The sequence below is a fragment of the Meriones unguiculatus genome, chromosome 19 (genome assembly GCF_030254825.1).
Source record: "Meriones unguiculatus strain TT.TT164.6M chromosome 19, Bangor_MerUng_6.1, whole genome shotgun sequence".
Taxonomy (NCBI): Eukaryota; Metazoa; Chordata; class Mammalia; order Rodentia; family Muridae; genus Meriones; species Meriones unguiculatus.
The window spans coordinates 27,067,020-27,083,675 of NC_083366.1; the positions used below are offsets into that span (position 1 = coordinate 27,067,020).

The 16,656-nt window shown below is 41.4% G+C and overlaps 1 non-coding gene across 1 annotated transcript; it reads right to left on the reverse strand.

Annotated features, from left to right (window-relative positions):
- Nucleotides 1-15,574: 15,574 nt before the first annotated feature.
- Nucleotides 15,575-15,706, reverse strand: LOC132649424 (small nucleolar RNA SNORA17). The gene has a single exon (XR_009587855.1). It is a non-coding gene; the product is annotated as a small nucleolar RNA SNORA17 (small nucleolar RNA).
- Nucleotides 15,707-16,656: the final 950 nt, after the last annotated feature.

Here is a 16,656-nt window from a genome sequence, read left to right on the forward strand (position 1 = left end):
GAGAGAGAGAGAGAGAGAGAGAAATATCAATTTTTTATTATTATTCTTTCATGATTCCAGCACAATTTGTTGGAAATACTTCTTTCTTGCCATGAATCTTTGCAAATGTCTTAAAGTTTGGGTGCATGAGTGTTTTGTGTATCAGTGTGTGGGGGGGGGTGCTGTGTGTATGTGTGTACCAGAATACATCTTTTATTTGGTTGATATAATTCTATGTTGACTCAATTAGTGTAGCTGTAGAGTAAGTCTGAAATAAAATAGAATTATTCTTCCAAATTACATCTTTTTTCAGAGTTGCTTTTTATATACTATATCTTTTTATTGCCATGGAAATTTCAGAGTCTAAGTTGACATCTTCTTCTAGAAATCATGTTATAGCTTCCACTAAGATGAGATTGAAGTTACAGCTTAATTTTAGAATCACTGCCATCTTAACAGAATTGCTTATTATTAAGAAATGTTTCTCTGTGACCTGGCAAGGCTGCACCCCCCTGGGGGAGGTGATCAAAGAGTCAGCCACTGAGCTCATGTCAGAGACAGCCTTTGTTCCCCTTACTAGGGAACTCACTTGGAAACTTAGCATGGAGTCTAGGTCCTCTCAATGCATGGACCTTGGTTGGAGAATTGGTCTCTGCAGGCCCCTCTTGGGCCCAGGATTTTTGGCTGTGTTGATCTCCTTGGGCAGTTCTTTTCCCTTCCAGGTCTTTTTATCTCCCTCTTCTTCCATAAGGTTTCCTGCACTCTGCCCAAAGTTTGGTTATGAGTCTCAGCATCTCTTTCCATACCATGATGGGTAGAGTCTTTCAGAGGTGCCCTGTGGAAGGCTCCTGTCCTGTTCCCTTGTCTTCTTCTACTTCCAGTGTCTACACTGTTTGCCCTTCTGAATGAGGTTTCAGCCTCTTCCCTCTTTGTTGTTTAGCTGCCAGGCCACAAAGTAAAATGATGCAGCGAGCCCCAATAGGACTTGATAGGCTAGGGTCAGATAGAAGGGGAGGAGGTCTTCTCCTATTAGGGTACTAGGGAAAGGGCATAGGGGAAGAAGAGGGAGGGTGGGTAGAATTGGGAGGAGATGGTGAGGGCTAGAGCCAGGATACAAAGTGAATAAATTGTAATAAATGAATGAATGAATGAATGAATATTTAAAAAATTAAACTAAAATTCATCAACTTTAATTGCTTTACTTTAGGAGACAACAAGCTACAGACTGAAATAAGATGTTCTTTTTTTGTCTTTTTTTATTAATTACACTTTATTAATAATGTATCCCCCCATAAACCTCTCCCTCCTCCCCTCCATATCCTACCCTCCCTCCCATTTCTGCATGCATGACCCTCCCCAAGTCCACTAATAGGGGAGGTTCTCCTCTCCTTTCTGATCTTAGTCTATCAGTTCTCGTCAAGAGTGGCTGCATTGTCCTCTTCTGTGGCCTGGTAGGGCTGCTCCCCGCTCAAGGGGAGGTGAACAAAGAGCAGGCCAATCAGATTATGTTAGAGGCAGTCCCTCTTCCCATTACTAGGTAACCCACTTGGACACTGACCTGCCATGGGCTACATCTGTGCAGGGGTTCTAGGTTATCTCCATGAATAGTCCTTGGTTGGAGTATGAGTCTCTGGGAAGTTCCCTGTGTTCAAATTTTCTTGTTCTGTTGCTCTCCTTGTGGAGACCCTGTCCTCTCCAGCTCTTACTATTTCCCAGTTCTTACATAAAATTCCATTCACTCTGCCCAAGAGTTGGCCATCAGGCTCAGCATCTGCTTTGATAGTCTGCAGGGCAGAGGCTTTCAGAGGCCCTCTGTGGTATGTTCCTAGTTTGTTTCATGATTTCTTCTTCTGGCTTTCAGAGGCCCTCTGTAGCAGGTTTCTAGGATGTTTCCTATTTTCTTCTTCTTCTGATGTCCATCCTCTTTGCCTTTCAGGATGTGGATTGACCATTTTAGGTAGGGTCCTCTCTCTTGCTTAGTTTCTTTAGATGCACAGATTTTAGTGGGTTTGTCCTATGTTGTATGTCTATATGAGTGAGTATATACCGTGTGTGTCTTTTTGCTTCTGGGACAACTCACTCAGGATGATCCTTTCCAGGTCCCACCATTTACCTGCAAATTTCATGATTTCCTTATTCTTCATTGCTGAGTAGTATTCCATTGTATAGATGTACCACAATTTCTGCATCCATTCTTCAGTTGAGGGGCATCTGGGTTGTTTCCAGCTTCTGGCTATTACAAATAAAGCTGCTACAAACATGGTTGAGCAAATGTCCTTTTTGTGTACTTGAGCCTCTTTTGGATATATGCCTAGGAGTGGTATGGATCTTGAGGAAGCACCATTCCTAGTTGTCTGAGAAAGCGCCAGATTGATTTCCAGAGTGGTTGTACCAGTTTACATTTCCACCAGCAGTGGAGTAGGGTTCCCCTATCTCCACAACCTCTCCAGCATGTGTTGTCACTTGAGTTTTTGACCTTCGCCATTCTCATGGGTGTAAGGTGAAATCTCAGGGTTGTTTTGATTTGCATTTCCCTAATGGCTAATGAGGTTGAGCATTTCTTTAAGTGCTTCTCTGCCATTCAATATTGCTCTGTTGAGAATTCTCTGTTTAGCTCTGTTCCCCATTTTTTAAGTGGATTACTTGGTTTGCTGCTTTTCAGCTTCTTTAGTTCTTTATATATACTGGATATGAGTCCTCTGTCAGATAAAGGGTTGGTGAAGATTCTTTCCCAATCTGTAAGCAATCGTTTTGTTTTGATGATGGTGTCCTTTGCTTTACAGAAGCTTTTCAGTTTCATCAGGTCCCATTTATTGATTGTTGCTCTTAGAGCCTGTGCCGTTGGTGTTCTGTTCAGGAAGTTTTTTCCTGTACCAATGAGTTCTAGGGTATGCCCCAATTTTTTTCCTAGCCGATTTAATGTGTCTGGTTTTATGTTGAGGTCTTTGATCCACTTGGATTTCAGTTTTGTGCAGGGTGATAAGTATGGATCTATTTTCATTTTTCTACATGCAGACATCCAGTTGGACCAGCACCATTTGTTGAAGATGCTATCTTTTTTCCATTGTATGGTTTTGGCATCTTTGTCAAAGATCAGGTGTCCATAAGTGTGTGAATTTATTTCTGGGTCCTCTGTTCGGTTCCATTGAGCCACCATTCTGTTTCTATGCCAGTACCATGCAGTTTTTAAAACTGTTGCTCTATAGTACAACTTAAGATCAGGGAGGGAGATACCTCCAGAAGATCTTTTATTGTAGAGTATTATTTTAGCAATTCTGGGTTTCTTGTTATTCCATACGAAATTGAGAATTTTTCTTTCCAGGTCTGTAAAGAATTGTGTTGGTAATTTGATGGGAATTGCATTGAATCTGTAGATTGCTTTTGGTAAAATGGCCATTTTTACTATGTTAATCCTGCCAAGCCATGAGCATGGGAGATCTTTCCATCTTCTCATATCTTCTTCTAATTCTTTCTTCAGAGATTTGAAATTTTTTTCATACAAGTCTTTGACTTCCTTGGTTAGGGTTACTCCGAGGTACCTTGTGTCATTTGTGGCTATTGTGAAGGGTGTTGTTTCCCTAATTTCTTTCTCAGCCCTTTTGTCTTTTGTATACAGGAAGGCTACTGATTTTTTTGTGTTAATTTTGCATCCAGCCACTTTGATGAAGGTGTTTATCAGCTGTAGGAGTTCCCTGGTGGAGTTTTTGGGGTCACTCACATATACTATCATATCATCTGCAAATATTGATAATTTGACTTCTTCTTTTCCAATCTGTATCCCCTTGATCTCCTTCAACTGTCTTATTGCTCTAGCAAGGACTTCCAGTACTATGTTGAAGAGATATGGAGAGAGTGGGCAGCCTTGCCTTGTCCCTGATTTTAGTGGGATTGGGTTAAGTTTCTCTCCATTTAAGTTTGATGTTGGCTATAGGCTTGCTGTATATCGCCTTTACTATGTTTAGATATGTGCCTTGTATCCCTGATCTCTCTAATACTTTAAACATGAATGGATGTTGGATTTTGTCAAATGCTTTTTCAGCATCTAGGGAGATTATCATGTGTTTTTTTTTTTTTTCTTTCAGTTTGTTAATATGGTGGATCACATTGATGGATTTCCGTATATTGAACCACCCCTGCATACCTGGGATGAAGCCTACTTGGTCATAGTGGATAATATCTTGGATGTGTTCTTGGATTCGGTTTGCAAGTATTTTGTTAAGTATTTTTGCATCAATGTTCATAAGGGAGATTGGCCTGAAATTCTCTTTCTTTGTTGAGTCTTTGTGAGGTTTAGGTACCACGGTGACTGTGGCTTCAAAGAATGAGTTTGGTAATGTTCCTTCTGTTTCTATTTTGTGGAATAGTTTGAAGAGAATTGGTGTTAGCTCTTCTTTGAAGGTCTGGTAGAATTCTGTGCTGAAGCCATCTGGTCGTGGGCTTTTTTTGGATGGGAGACTTTTGATGACCGCTTCTATTTCTTTGGGGGATATAGGTCTATTTAGTTGATTTACCTGGTCCTGGTTCAGCTTTGGTAAGTCAAATCAATCGAGAAAATTGTCCATTTCATTTAGATTTTCAAATTTTGTGGCATATAGACTTTTGAAGTAAGTCCTAATGATTGTTTGGATTTCCTCAGTGTCTGTAGTTATGTCCCCCTTTTCATTTCTGATTTTGTTGATTTGGATGTGTCTCTCTGCCTTTTAGTTAGCTTGGCTAAGGGTTTGTCTATCTTGTTATTTTCTCAAAGAACCTGTTCTTGGTTTCATTGATTCTTTGAATTGTTTTATTTGTTCCTAATTGATTGATTTCAGCCCTGAGTTTGATTATTTCCAGCTGTCTACTCCTTCTTGGTGTGTCTGCTTCTTCTTTTTCTAGGGTTTTTAAGTGAGCCAGTAAGTTGCTTGAATGAGCTGTCTTGAATTTCTTCTTGAAGGCACTTAGTGCTATGAACTTTCCTCTTAGCACTGCTTTCATTGTGTCCCACAAGTTCGGGGATGTTGTGTCTTCATTTTCATTGATTTCTAGAAAGACTTTAATTTCTTTCTTTATTTCTTCCCTGACCCAGCTGTCATTTAGTAACAAGTTGTTCAGTTTCCATGTGTGTGTAGGCTTTTTGCTATTTCTGTTATTGTTGAGGTCAAGCTCTATTCCATGGTGATCAGACAAGATACAAGGGATTATTTCAGTCTTCTTGTATCTGTTCTTGTGTCAGCTGGCTGGCCGCAGAAACTGCCTGTGTCTGGAGCACAGCTGAGTGATGGTGGCTCAGTCTCCACCTTTCTGGCCTTTGGGAACCTGGGTGTTTGCCTAAACTGGGTAATTTTCCCGAGACCTTTTCGGGGTGGGGGTGTCGGCTGAGTGCTCTGAGATCAGACCAGCCATTTCCCTCCCTGTGTGTTTGCACCTGACAGTGAAACTCATTCGCTGGTGCCCTGGTGCCCACAGTTCTATCTCCGGCGGCGAGTCAGGCACGCAGGCAGGCAGGGCTCAGCGCTGGAGCCTGGGTCCCCGGCTCTGGCTCCGGGCTGGCTCCTGGGGCGCCCGTGGAACCCGAGTCTTTTCAAGGGGATGTCTGGGTGACCTAAGGTCGGTCCCAATCGTTTCCTGTACCCTGGGGTTATCTCTCGACTGAAAATTCCAGTCTCTGATAGTGTGGTGCGCACAGTTCAGTCTGGGACCGTGACCAGAGACACTGGCTTGTGGCTCTGGGCTGGGGCTGGCGGCTGGCAGCCAAGCGTCTGGCGGAACCGGGATCTCTTCCACGCTTTAGCCGGGTGAGTTAAAAGCTGATTGAATCCCCCACCGTGGGGTATCCTCTCACCTGGGAAACACAATGACTGTATTTTATGGCCGTGAGTTCTGATTGCTGGTCACTGTGCTGATCCTGCTGTGCTGCTGCTCAGAATGAGAGTCCTCCCGGCGCCGCCATCTTGCCCCTCCCACTATTCTCTAAGATGTTCTTAAATCACATTTTTTACAAAGAACCCATATCTATAATATATAAAGAACTCTTGGAATCAACTAACAAGAAAATAAAGAACATATTTTTAATTGGGGAAAAGTGTAGAATATAAATTCCTTATTTGTGTCAAACATACACACATGCACACACATACACACAAATAGATTCACCATCCTTAGTCATTTTCAAAGTGAAAACTTCAATCACAATAAAAATTCACAATAGAAATATTATGTTGACAACCTTCAAGGAGATATTAACTCTATTTCTGAGAAATGGGAACGACACAACATCATAAAAATTTTTTGGCAATTTTTTTCTTATTTGGTTTTTATTCATAATAATAAATGCAACTCTGCAATCCAACTATACTTTAAGGGGCATGAGGAAAATATGGAACCCACAGGACTTTGGTGAGAGCAGAGATTACAGGGTATTGAGAGCAAATGGGATGACAGTGCTCTCCTGAGCTACAGAAGGAAGGGTCTGGTGGGTAAGATGCCTGCAAGATAAAATAAATAAATAAATAAATAAATAAATAAATAAAAAATAATAAAAAAAAAAAAAACGAGTTGCCCACAGTAGGAAATGGTGATCTTCCTGCTGGTCTTCCCATTCCTGGATGAAAATGGTCCATGGATTCCATGATGTTCATATGTTCTTTCAACATCCCCCAAAACATATCTTTGACATACAGCCACTCAGTCTTGGAAGTGCAGATGAAAAGCTGGAAACAATTTGTGTTTAGCCTAGTATTTGCAATGACAAGTTACCAGGACCTGTATTCTTCAGGATGAAGTTCTCATCTTCAAACTTCTACCCAAATGCTTTTCTCTGAAGTGCTCAGAGCAAGAATGTTTTCTGCTGTCTTTGGAACTTTGCTAACAACTTGAAGAAGAGTTGGCCTAAGGATTCCTCATTGCTCATAATGAGAAAGAACACAGTGGGGTTGGCTATGGCTGCATCAAGCTGTGACATGGGACAGTGGATCTGCAAAGCCTATTTAGCAGCTTCTTAAGATGTTAAATATGTACCTGCCATAAGATGGAGCCATATCACTTCTAGGTATTTGCCCATAGAAGTGAAAGGTTATCTCCATCTTAAGACCTGGGCATGCCTGTGTATAGAAGCTTCTAGAGTAACAGATAGAGGTATGAATAAATTTAAATGTTCATCAGAATAGGCATGGATAAGCTAATTATGGAATTAGTGACACAACTGAAAACCACTCAGAAACAAAAATTCATTTTTAATGGCGTGGAGAGATTGCTCAGTGGGTAAGAGTGGATAGTGGTCTTGTAGAGGACATGAGTCTCTAATTGCAACTCCTGGGGAATCTAACCCTTTGATCTCTGTGGTCACCATTCACTCATGCACAAGTACATATGTGTGCATGCGCAGACACACGCATACATACATACACATTAAAATAAAATTATTAAAATATTAAGAATAGATTAAAACAAAGTTAAATTTCTATGTTTTATACTCATGGTGAGTAGAATAGCCTGGGTGCAAAATACTATGTTCCTGGAAAAGATCATCCTGAGTGAGGTATCCCAGAAGCAGAAAGACACACTCATTTATTCACTCATAAATAGATATTAGACATATAATATAGGATAAACATATTAAAATCTGTACACCTAAAGAAAGTAATCAAGAGGGAGGACTCTTAAGATGCTCAATCCACATTGAGAAAAGCAAAGAGGATAAACATCAGAAGCGGGAGAAAACAGAGAACAAGACAGGAGCCTACCACAGAGGGCCTCTGAAAGGCTCTACCCTGCAGTGTATCAAGGCAGATGCTGAGACTCATAGCCAAACTTTGGGCAGAGTGCAGGGAATCTTATGGAAGAAGTGAGAGATAGTAAGACCTGGAGAGGACAGGAGCTCTAAAAAAGTCTGGGCACAGGGGTCTTTTCTGAAACTGATACTCCAGCTAAGGACCACTCATGGAGATGACCTGAAACCCCTGCACTGAGGTAACCTATGGCAGTTCAGTGTCCTAGTGGCCTCCATAGTAATGGGGACCTGGACTGTCTCTGACATAAACTGATTGTTCTGCTCTTTGATCACCTCCCCCTGAGGGGGAAGCAGCCTTACCAGGTCACAGAAGAAGACAATGCAGCCAGTCCTGATGAGACCTGATAGACTAGGATCAGAGGGAAGGGGAAGAGGATCTCCCTTTTCAGTGGACTGGGAGAGGGACAGGAGTAGGGATGAAGGGGATGGGATTGGGAGGGGAGGAGGGAGGGAGGTACAGCGGGGATACAAATTGAATAAACTGTAATTAATCAAAATAAAAAATAATTATATATAAAAAAAGAAATTACCCGCCCTAAAAAAATACTATGTTCCAATCAGAGTTTCTGTCTCAAATAAAAAGTAGATCCCCTCCCCTCAAGAAAAGCAACACCCAAGACTGGGCTTTGATTGCTACATGTGCACATATATGCGCCTGTGAGAACACACTCACACACACACAGAGAGAAGTAGTTTGTATTCTAGGCATTCATCAAATAAAAATAGCCAATAATATGCATCAATTTTTACACCTTAGGTGGATAGTAAAAATAATAACTGCCTGTGTCAGTGCTTGATATGGAAATATACAGGCTTATAAGGAAATTTACATTAAAGTGACTTACATTAAAAAAATTGAAGCACACATTTTTCCCAATTTGGAATTCATATTTTTAAGCTATGAGTTAGACTTCCATCTTGACAGATTTAAACAGCAATTTGTTATAACATGAGATGGCATGAAATGTATTTATTGACATTTCAAATTACAGCATTTTCAATGAGAAAGATATCTAATTTTAAACCACTAAACCAGCATGATGCAGCCATATATTTCTTGCTGAATAGCAATCACTCAGATATGGGATTCTAATTTATAAGTGTAATGTAGGATGGGAGTACTACACACAAAAAAATGATGTTAAGTAGACAAGAGGTTGCTGTCGTGATTATTAACATGCTGGATTTCTATTTTAAAATGCTAAGTAATTCTGTGATGCTTCATCATTGAGTAATTGTGCCAGCTCAATAAAAACATGTGAAATCATTATTTCCTTACATTAGTGAAGTTGACTTTTCCAGATTTATTTGAATGGGCAACTGAATGAGGAGACTCAAAAAAGCATCAAAACCAGGTCAGCTGTTCCACGTTTCCCACAATACGTCCATGCTTCCATGAAGGGTAATCTTAAAACATTTTTTAGAGCAGCCTGTACATCTTTATCTTGAAATTCCAAATGTCTCAACAATAGACAATTGTCAAGAAGTAGACAATTATTTTTCGGCACCCACTGATTAATGACTTCGTCTATGACACAGGAAGGAGTGCTAGAACAAAGGCGTCCATTATAATAATGCAGAAGCATTAAACAGTCTTCATTAATAGGATCTTCTGAATTCAATTCAGCATAAAGCCAAATATGCCACAGAGGAAGTTTGGTGGTAAGAATTTTAATCATATTTTGAAACTCATTTGATAAGATTAAATAATGACATCGTCCTCTATTAAAATTCTTTCTTTTTATTTCTTTTTCTTTTCTGTCTACATCCTCCTTTTTCTCTGTCTCTGTCTCTCTCCCTCTCTCTCTTCTTTGCCCTCTCTAGCAAATCTACACACAATGTTAACACAGTAAAAATTATCGTAAAATTGCATTTTAAATGGTATAATAAATTAATATTTTTAAACTTACGGGCCCAGCTGTCATTTCAATTCAGAAGATGGGTATTTTGTATAATTGCAGTCTTTTCAGCAAAAATGCAATATAGCAATAGAGAGGTGATACTGGTTATGTCATTTGAGTAACCTTACCCACTGGGTAATTTATGCAATCATATCAGAGAAGATGCAGCATTTGAAATTGAGATTTTTTTAAAAAACTGTTTAGACCCTGAGATTAGTCTGTAGAATTTCTGCTCCTGACAGAACAATTGAAAAGGGCATTATGATTATCATGTCACTCAACTTTTACCAGAGTGCTATCAGGCTTTTGCTCAGATATATAAGCAAATATATATATATATATATATATATATATATATATATATATATATATATGTTGGTCAGTGTCTGTTTTTCTTCCATAGTGACATAAAAAAAAAACTGACTCACAAATACAAACAAAGCAACTATGGTCATCTTCATACCTAAGTACTGGGGGATTTGGTACTTTCCAGGTCTACCTCAAGAAATCTGCCTGAAGAATAAATGCCACCAGTTTTCACCATAGCCACAGGAGGTATAAGCTATAGACAATCCTGTTTTACAGATGAAAATGGGCCTTAGGGAATTTGAGTTTTACATGGTGCCATGGCTTTTGAATGTGGACATTATAGACAGTTTAAAATTCTGTTTGGCTCACATGAATGTTCCCCTTTATTTCTTTGGAGCAGTCCTAATCATTCCATTTTACTGCTACCATTCTTAGTTTGTACTTTACATTTTTCCTATTCATTGTTCTTAGTATACAACCGACATATTTTTTTTGGGGGGGGGCAGAGATAGACAGCCTTGCCAGAAGACTCTTTGATCTCTGATTCCTGGAATGTACATATATATCTGATGAGCAGAGAACTGAGGGGTCAGGGAATGTCACTTCTGTAATTAAGCTGTGAAACAATTCTATATCTACCCTGAATACTGTGCCCCCTCCTTGTCGTCACCTTCCTCTTCATGCTTCTTCTTCTCCTACTCCTCTTCTTTTTCCTTCACACTTCTCTTTCTGACTCTTCTAAGTCCCTTGTAGCAATACTCTGGAGGTTCATGGAGTAGTTCAGATGCTGAAAAACAAGTCTGAGCCTGATCATCAATAAGGACCTGTATTTGGCTAACAACCACTAAGGGAGTTTGAAAGCAACTCCCTGGCAGCCAAGCCTTGGGTAACAGGGAATGATTCCTGGCCCCTATGTCAGAAGCAAGATGCCCAGAAAACTTGAGGTTGCTCTGAGATACTGAATTCCAGGATGATTTGTTGCCCAGCAACAGGTGGCTGAAGAGGGAGTGAGAGAAGGGCAACACTTTCTGAAAGCATAGGGTATGTAACACTGTTTGATAATTGTATTGTTTTTAACCTTTGTAGCAAGTCTATGAAATCTTAGCATCATATTTTACAGATGAGAAGATTTAAGCCAACAAAGTACTAGAGAGGGCAAAAGATAGAAGGACCAGATCTTCTTTGTCAGGGTCTTTCTTTCTACTCTAGAAAATTGGGATTTTGTGTGAGCATGTGCATGCAATATATACGCTTGTGGATGTGTGCACATGTGTATATGTCTGTGTGCATGTATGTGTGTGTGTGTGTGTGTGTGTGTGTGTGTGTGTTGCTAGCACAGGATGAGATCCTTAAATATAGCAATTTCCTACTTGCCAGGAGTATTGGTGGAGGATTAGTATGACTAGCAGTCTAAATTTTGATGTTAAAATTCTTAATTGCTTTCTTACTTGTTTCAGTTTTTTTAGCAGATTTCCATCACAGTGGCCTAACCTGGCTTTGAGTCTGCGGATACAGAAAGCAGTTAACCCATGAAGTTTTATGGGAATTTCACCCTGGAAGACATCTGAGAGTAACTTTGCCAACATGTTTGTGGTGATGCTCAGGTTCTAATTTTCTTGGGAACAAGAGTATTAAGACTTCAGGGCAGGCTTCAAACTAAGAAAAAAACACTTACAATGTTTTTTTTTAATTTTATTTAATTGAATACTCATCTAAAACTAAATTGAGATGAAGATTATTGGGGAAGAGGGGAAAAGTCAGAGAATTAACAGATATTAATGAGGAAATTTAATCAAAAGCTTTCCTAGGGCTAGGAAGATGGCTCAGTGAGTAAAACACTTTCCATGCAAGCATACAGACCAGAGTTCAAGCCTCCTAAACCATGTAAATATGGGTAAAGATGTGTGCATCCATAATCCCTTTGCTCCTAAAGCAAAATGAGAGGCAGAAAGAAAGGCCTAACCTTCAGATCAGCTAGTCTGGTATAAGCAGCAATGAACAACAAAGAAAAAACTCTGTCTCAAGCACGATGGCAGGTGAGAACTCACACCGACATTGTACTTTGACTTCCACATACCAGTGGACACACATACACACACACACACACACACACACACATACCAGATTAAAATCTATTTGGATATTTGATTTTCAAAAGTTATTTCTTTTTCCTAGTACAAATTTCCTTGTGCTTGAAAGACTTTGAAAGGCAACAGACATTTTACTCATTACCCTAGTACCAGCATAGATTATTTTTTTTTCCTAATTTCACTTTTATTATAGTCAACTCTCCCCCCCAGGGGGCATGTGAATTCAACTTTACTGAATTACTGAGTATATTTCCCATATTGATCCATTTAGAACAAATAATTTTTTGCATAAAACTATGTACATTTATGAATAAATGTTGTTTTAATTTTTCTTTTCTTTTCTTTTTTTTTTTTTTTCAATGCAGTTTATTCAGGAACCTTGAACAATCATCTGACCCTGGGGAAAGCCAGCCCACAGCTTAAATAGCCTCTGGGTAGCCAACCCCAGTGTGCCACGTGGGCAGTGCAGATAGGTCCACATACATTGAAGCAAGCCAGATCCTTGGCCTTAGCCAAATGTGGAGTTGTTCGTGACAGAGAGCACTCACCATCGGGAAGGTGGAAGGCGGAAACCAGCTCCATCTTTAAGGCATGGCATTACGCAGCTCTCTACAGTTCCCCTTTTTTGTTTTAGACGCATCAGGCAAGAGTAGAGGTCTGATCTCTGATATTAGAAATAAATTGGGACTTTGTACCGATGTTCATTTAGGTGTCATCCACCCAAAGAGCATCAGACCCGTCCTATACCTTTTTCTCAGAGGTGGGACCTGGGGCATCAACCCGCATGCAATCAGACATGCTCTTCTCTGGGTCCAAAGCGGCTGACCCTGAGTGCAGTGCTTAGCCTCGCATCCTGAGCATAACATTTTAGCTTTTTATGGTAGCCAACCATGCTTGGGGAGAATGTCCTGCTTCTGTTGTGAGACTCTAATCTTGCATATATACCACAGGCAAACCAAGGAGACCAACACCAGAAGGCCTGCTAACGCTCCCATGCCCGCCCATTCCTTCAGATGATTCATGGCTGCAGCAATCCATGATGATAATCCTGTGGCTAGTCCTGCGTCCACTCTGGTAGAATTTACCGTGACAATGGCCACTCTCAGCTGCTCCATTGTAGTATCGAATTCTCCAGTCCGATTACCTAAAATATAGCTAGACAATTGTTTAGACAGATTTGCAGCACAGGAAAAATTCTCATGTTGTATGCTAGTGACTCAAAGTCCAGCATACTTTCCTTGACAGCCAAGTTGAGCAATATGCCATAGGGTATCAATTTGCTCCTGCACGAGGTCAATCCTCTGATTGAACACCATCAAGCCTCCTTTTAGTTGAGCATTAATTTCTTTTTGTACATCTAAGGCATGAGCTACATTGGCTAAAAGATTATTCGGGGTCTGAGCGGTCTGCACAGTATGACTCCTGGATAATGCCGCGGTGGTAGCTCCAACAGCCGCCAATGGGATGGCAGTAACAATGGTGACCAGCATAGATTATTAACAGAAACTTTTGAAAAAGTTTTTTCTTCTTTTTTGAGATTATTAAAAAAAATTCTTTCTTTGGGAGATACTTATGCAGTTTTTCTCTTGTCCATTTAATAGTTTTCACTGCTTTATTTCCACTTGAGTGGCCGCTTCTTGCAGAATCCCCTCTAAAGACAGTGCCTGCATCTGTGATTTCAGAGCTGACTGCACTCTCTGTGAAGGATCCACTAAGTAAGTGGATAATTGCCAAATGAAGGTGATAATGTGCTTGTTCATTGAAATGGTTCTGTAGTAGTTCCTGCCGTAAGGAAGTAGAGAATAAACAGCACACAGAGTCAGTCTACAGAACCGCCAGTCCCAGTCTTTAGCAAGCCGCTCCCTCCAATAAAGTTCGGCATTCTACAAGTTCCTGACTTTCTCAAAGAGTGCCATCATCTCAGACCAAGTGTTCAACCACACGAGCTTGTAGGAGACATTCCCCTCACCTCACCTCCTCTCTGTGCTCCACCCTTGAAATTACACCTCCAATAGGAAAAAAAAGTCTTGTTGTGGAAGCTGTAGTGTGACACAGTGTGCCCCACAGTATACCCTTTTGTTCACACATCCTTGTTTGCCAATGTTCATGGCAATGACTCACTGATGTGGTACAAGGTCTCTGGCTTCTTCTACTCTGTTAACATTGGAACCTCACCAGGACTCCTCTTGGATATCCTGTAGCTGCCCTGTGTCTTAGAGATCCTGTAGTTTTGGATCTGTATGGCCGGTCCCCTCAAGTACTCCAGCAGTTCATCAATGGGTAGATGTTGGGGTGGGCCAATTCTAAGCCCTGGATCTGGGACTGAGAGGTATCTGAGTTGGTCAGTCCTCTAGTTCTCCCACTTTCATGCCCTCAGGGCTGCCTTTCCTGCAATCCCTGCAACTCATGCCCTTGGGGTCAGCTCACCCTCAACTCCCACATTCATGGAGAGACCCACTCCCACATTCAGGTGAAGGGCAGGACATGCTCTCCTGATCTTTCTGCAGCTGGTGAGAACTTTCCAGGGCCACTCTCTTGCTCTCATGAACCCAGGGCCAGGTATCCTGTCTGCCAGAGGTGGTAAAGGGGTGAAGGGGGGAGGAGTGTATTTCTCCCTTGTCCACACCACCTCATGGGAGATGGGAGATGAGTGGTAGGGCTAGCTCTTCAGTTCTGCCATCCTTGGGCCCAGCTCACCAGCAACTTCTGCAATGTGAAGGGTCCAGGTCTTCTGAGTACTGTATCTGGCTAGGGGCAAGGTCAGCTCTCTTGCTGTCATGACTCCAGGGTCAGCTCTCCCATGATGTTCAGGTGGGAGGTGGGCCCAGTTCTACAAAGTCCTCAGACATAAAAATGTCTCCAGGCAGCAAACCAGACCAAGAGTGCCTGCCTGAGCTTTGGTTGTAACAGACCCCTGCGGCTGCAGGCTCATGGACCCAGATGTAGCCACGCGGTGGCAGCACAGGCTGGGTCACCACCGTGGTCCCAGGTAGCATCAAGATGACTCAAGTCAGCTTGTTTCTAGCTAACTGGTTGTTCCTCCCTATCCTCGATTCTCTAGTTCTGCCTTTCTATATTGTGCCCATATCCTTCTGTTTCTCTTTCTCTTCCATTTCTCCACTCCTTACTTGCTCCTCTTAGTGCTATTGCCTGGGATTTCTGAGGGTTTGGATTGGACTCAGGAGTGGTCTCAGGAATGCTATGCCCTGCTCATGCATTATGGTGTTGGGCAGGGGTCATCTCGAGTATGGTCTGCCCCCCAGACCTGTAAGACACCATATTGATGGTCATCTCAGGCTGGTTCCCTGCCTCGGCCCCATGGCACCACGCTCGTGGTCACCTCAGGTTTTCTCCTTGCCTGCCCTGCCCAAGTGGCCCCTTGAAAGGGTAATCTGTTTCGGGCTTATTCTCTCCCAAGGTCTGTCGTCCCAGGTGGAGTTCTCCTCAGCTTGTTTCCCGTCCTGGGATCTCATCCAGGACTGCCTGCCACTGGACTGGTGGTCACCTCAGGCTCACTTTATTCAGGTAATGTTAGGCTACTAATCCTGCAGATGTTCAGAGATCAGAACACGGAGCATAAACACAGCCTTTCTCCTCTCTACCACCTGCTGATGCACACTCGACACATCAGCCAAACCTGCAATGCCTCTAGGAGCAGGGACACCTTACGTTCTAATTAATCTTCTATTGCTGTGATAAAACACTAAAACCAAGACAATTATAAAATGAAGTGTTTAATTTGGGGCTTATGGTTTCAGAGGGTTAGAGTCCATGATGGCGGAGCAAAAACAAGTAGGAGGCAGAGGGAGGTGCACATCTCTTACAACAAAGCCATATTTCTTAATCTTTTCCAAATAGTTCCACCATTTGTGGACCAAGTAGTCAGAGAAACCATGAGCCTATGAAGGTCATTCTCATTCAAACCGACACACCTTGCTGAGTGTTTACTGTTGAATCACTGACTGTGAAATAACAAAAATCAAACTCACCTAAACAAAATTCAAATAACACACCGATTTTTTTTTCAGTGAGAAACAGTACTTCTTATGTTTGGAAATGCTAAATACCTAGGTTTTAGCATTGTGTTTGAGGTTGTTTTAAATTTCTAAATCACCAACAAAACCTGTTAAGTACAAACGCATAGCACTAAGTCATGAGAGAACACCTGTTTACAGAATGAGACTTAAAGGAGGAGCACAGAGCCTCTGTTCAGCAGGGAATGTGGGTGTCAGTGACCCCTACATCTCACTACTTTCCAAGTCCTAAGTAGATGTCTGCAAACAACCTCTAAAAACCTAAATATACCTTTATATTAAACAAAGCACAGTGGTCCACAAACATAAATCTGCAAAAATGAGGGCTGGCTTTGTTACAGATTTTCTGTGAGAATTAATGAGTTATTGTATATAATATTAGAGCATCTTCCAAACATGGTAATAATGACCACTCAGGGTGCTGGCTAAGGAGGGAAATATGTCAAGCTTACCAGATGAAAAATCCTTCCTGGTGAGTGTTTAGAAAACAGAATTTCTGCACAGCCTTGGAAGAGGTCATCACCTCTTCCGTCTCAGAGGAGATGGCTATTTTTGCAGAAGGTTGGGTCAGTTCA